Genomic DNA, 4,775 nt, shown 5'->3' with positions numbered 1-4,775 from the left:
TTTTTTGCGTCATGTTGAATGCTCAGTTTACGCCTTTCTGTTGATTTCATTGGGGGGGTCCGACCTACAGATACTTTACGTTACGTCAACGCATTGTCGCTTATGACGTCATCCATTGTTCATGGTGTCACAGGAGTTGTTTTTACATATAATCTAACCATCAAAAATGTAACTAAATATTGAAGAAAGTTTGGAAAAAGGTCAAGTTAAAAATCTATGATGCCTGTTTCATAATTGAAAATCACACCAAAGAAATAAGACTTTGTAAACATCTATGTTTGTGTGTGCGTGCGAGCGTGTGTGTGGAGAGGGAGGGAGAGACTGTGCGCATATCAGTTGGTTGAGATGGTCATTTAGCTCAATCTGTCACTATGTATGATCCAGCTTAAAAGGGAGATTATCAACCAGGACACGAAATGTGTACAGCAACTGCTTGTTGTTCGCTCGTCACGCTGAAGACATTTCTGGAATGTGATATTGCTGGAATATTGCTTTAGCCACCGTAAAACTAAAGTCACTCAATCACTCGTGGCTCCTAATGGCAAAAGGGATCGGGGAGTCAGGCTCGCTGACTTGGCTGACACGTGTTATCGTATCCAAAATGCGTAGGTCGATGCTCATGATGTTGATCACTGGATTGTCTGGTCCAGACTCGATTATTTACAGACCGCCACCATATAGCAGGAATATTGCTGAGTGCGGCGTTAAACAACAAAGCAAACCAACCAACTTAATGGCAAAATCAACCGACAAGGATTGCAATTACCTGAAGGTTTTTTTATTTGTTTTGTTTTTTTTCTTGTATGTTTTATTGTTTTGTTGTTGTTTTTGTTTTGTTTGTTTTTTGCACCTTTTCATTATCGTTCGCTTGGAATATTCGTTCATGGACTAATTCATACATGCATTCTTTTTGCATGAATGAACAGCCAAGTCACATATAAACGACAAGATGCTCACTCGGCTGCTATCAGCGTACTTCATGGGCTTCATCCTTAGTCAAAGGGAAACCAGTCTCTCTCTTCTACCCATCCCCCATTCGTAACTACTCATCCCTTTCCGTAACCTGAAAAAAGACCCGTACCCCTCTCGTAGCCATGTCTGGAGAAATATTGCCCCAGCCAATTAGAATGCGCGTAAGTAGAGAAGAAATTTTGTCAAAATAGTTTGTTGAAATAATTTTCATTTCTGCTTGCATAATTTCTCCCCAGATATTTTCATTATTGCATAGTTCTCCTGGGTTTCCTGATTTTTTTTATAACATTGGGCCGTCCGTATTTTTTTCTGTCTTTCTCATCTCCCGATCGACCCAAATGTTCTTTCCGACGGAACAATTTTTTATATTTATTTTACGAAATGCCGCCGACAGCAATAATTTCAGCCCGATCAAAAGAAAACTGTGTCTTAAAAGTCAACTTTGAAAAGAATATAACATTTTGAAAAGTATCTCAAGCATCTAAATGGGCGATCTTTTTTAATTTATCTTCCCTTCACTAATCCGCTTTGAGCGCTGATCCGGACGGTCCAACCTTTAACTGACAGCGCATGTCTTATGCGCGATGGGAGTGGTTCTTGTTACTAAACACTTGGAGACAGTTAACCAGTGCAGCCTTTACCATCGCCGTCAACGTTCACGCTGGTGAATATGGACAGTATATCTTTTCCCTTGACCGATGATATATCAAGTGTGATATCCTGAAATATTTTATATGTGATTCCATGATACACCGGGGATAGCCTTGACTGCTTATATTGCATTAATGAATCGCGAAATGGCCATTCGAAGAGAGGCGGTGGAATCAGCTGATCGTTTTCAGGTTATGTTTTTTCATTTTGTTGACGTTTTGCAATCGGTAATTCAAATCTGTCACTAGATGTCTGTGAATATCACACTTTTTAGCCTGCAGTGTACTTTTGCACTTGTACTCAAATCTATAGCTTATTACGCCGATTAGGCAACATTCATGTAATTCGGTATTTCGTCGTGAATTTTATCTGATATTTTTGTATGATGGTGCGTGTGTACTTTAATATTACATTACACTTGCATGACTTTATTCAGTAATTGTATTATCTGTTAAATTTGTAACAATAATAAATAATGCATACACATATCTACATGAAATTTATGTCATCAAAAACATATTTGATTTTAAACACATTTTCTATGTTAATTCCTAACAAACAGACATAACACTAAAGTTATAAAAATGAAAATCAGAATATAAAGCTATATCTAGATAGCATATGATCTGTCACGTGAAATATTTTATAATAATAATAATTGATTTATAGAGCGCCTATTTCCAAAAGATATTGCTCAATGGCGCTATGAAGAGAAAAGATTGTAGACAATGTCTATGGAAAAGAGAGTTTGAACAGATGAGTTTTGAGGGCAGTTTTGAAAGCATCAGCAGATTCTATTTCTTTTAGGGTGAGTGGTAGAATGTTCCAGAGATAGGGGGCTGCAGCAGAGAACGCTCTTGATCCCATGGCTGTTTTGACGTGAGGCTGTGTAAGCAGTAGGGAGTTTGATGAGCGGAGCAATCGGCTTGGAACATGGAGATGAATGAGGCTTTTAAGATATTGAGAAAACATGTTTTCATAGATGCAGCTGTGTGTAAGAAGAAGAAGTTTGTATTGAATTCTGCTTGATACAGGAAGCCAGTGAAGAGTTTGGAGGATAGGTGTCACAGTTTGGTAGCGTGGTGCACGGGCAACAACACGGGCGGCTGAATTCTGAATCCGTTGGAGTTGTGAAAGGAGCTGTTGAGGAATGTTGTAATAGAGGGAGTTGCAGTAATCAAGTTTAGAGAGAACAAGGCTGGTCGTTAGAAGCTGGGCGGTGTTGAAGTCTAAGAGGGTTCGGATCTTGCTAATATTGAAGATATGGTAGAAACATCCTTTGCTGAGTGATTTGATTTGATTTTCTAATGACATTGTTGATTGAAAGATGACACCAAGATTTTTTGCAGAGTCGGACTGCGTGATAACATCTTGTCCAATTTCAAGAGATAAACTGTCAGGCACTTTGGAACGTTGATGCCTGGATCCGATGGTTAAGAACTCAGTCTTTGTGTCCAGTCTCTTATTTCAGCAATACATTGTTGTATCATCAGTGCACAACCTTGAGCAAGGTTAGGCTCCGCTGACAGATATAACTGATTGTCATCAGCATAAAGATGAAATTTCAGTGAGTGCTTTCGGACAATGTCAACAATATCAACATAATGTTACTGAAACAAGAAGATACATAGGTCCACAGGCCCCCACTGCGGGTAAGAAAATCGATAAACTAGGCCCCGGTTAGTATCAACACCCCCTACTCTATAATACATAAAGGTTCATCACAGAAATACGGTGACATGATCGAAAACCGGACAATTACGCACATGTCAATGAATATATCGTATTTTAAAGGTCTCACAAGTATCAAAAGCTTTTGTCCATATCTCCGATGTCTGTGGGAGGCATATACATGCGCTTTCCGTGGGAATGCATTTGATGGGTTTTATTAAATCGCCAAAGACCGAGTTGCTGTGCCGAAAGTGTACAAAACTAGCTCGTCAGCGCTTGACTTCAATACCTCCGGCGATCTGATTGGCTAACACATTACACTGAATGAATGTGTTTCCTTAAAAAATATTTGTACTCGTTTTTAAAATTATTTTTACCAAGATAAAACATCAGATAGTGACATCTTGGATGATAGACGTTTGAGTTTCCCTCTCATTTTCGCACGTGCATTTGTTGTCATTATATTAACCAATTTGATTGCGCTGACGACCATAGATGTTGTGACACCCGAGACTTACACTGTCTCGTGTTCTGTCGTAGGAAATGCTGTGACAATATACCGATTTTCCATGGCGTTTTCCTGTTATCGTCTATCGTGTCAATTCGTATTGCGATTGGAAATTAAACAAACTGTGGACCTGCAACCAGTGAGCTACCAGTGGACGACAGCCTTTGACCGGTGGCAAAAAAACCTAAAGTTTGTAGCATAACTATTCCATATAGTTTCCTTATGTTTAATGATATATGAACTGTCTAAAATTGAGGAAAAAAAGATTCTCACAATAGGAAAAGCCTCTTTTATGATCTGTCTACTGTAGGAGGGTCATTTTCTGTCACCAGCTTTTTTCCGCCCACCCCTCATCAGCACCAGTTTGGAGATGAGAAACAAAAAGAATGTGGATGGCCTGATGGCGTAGGAAAGTATTCACTGTTCACTCGGAATGTTTGTTCACACGTGGATGCCACGTTCGTTTGCCAAGTAAACATGGTACATGCCCTGGAAAATACCGTATTTCCTCTACTAAGCGCCGGGCCTCTAATAACCGCTGCGGATAAAGCAGTGCTTTAAGAAATACGCGCCAGGCCTCTAATAAGCACAGGGTCTCTAATAAGTGCCGGGTATAGACCTGTCCATGAGGGGAATTGAACCCGGGTCTTAAGCGTGACGAGCGAACGTTTTAACCACAAGAGCATAGTAGTGTTATATGAGATCAACAAAAAGCATCTCCACGATGTGGATTGATCTACCACACAAAATGACCATTATCCACATTTAATAAATAAACGAACACTCAACTCTGGATATACATGTATTTCACAGGTGTGTAAATCTGGCCCTTGCTTTCATGTCTTTTCTAGCATGTGTAAAATAAAGTAAGTAAGTAAGTAAATACATGTATTTTATTTACGTGTCACGCAGTATACATACACATGGACATACAAACAAGAGAGATTAAAATATATACCACCCGGCCAGTAGG

This window comes from Haliotis rubra, unplaced genomic scaffold (assembly GCF_003918875.1).
Source record: "Haliotis rubra isolate DU_JTF1 unplaced genomic scaffold, ASM391887v1 Scf122, whole genome shotgun sequence".
In the NCBI taxonomy this organism is placed as follows: Eukaryota; Metazoa; Mollusca; class Gastropoda; order Lepetellida; family Haliotidae; genus Haliotis; species Haliotis rubra.
Note: the sequence above shows the minus strand (reverse complement) of the source record.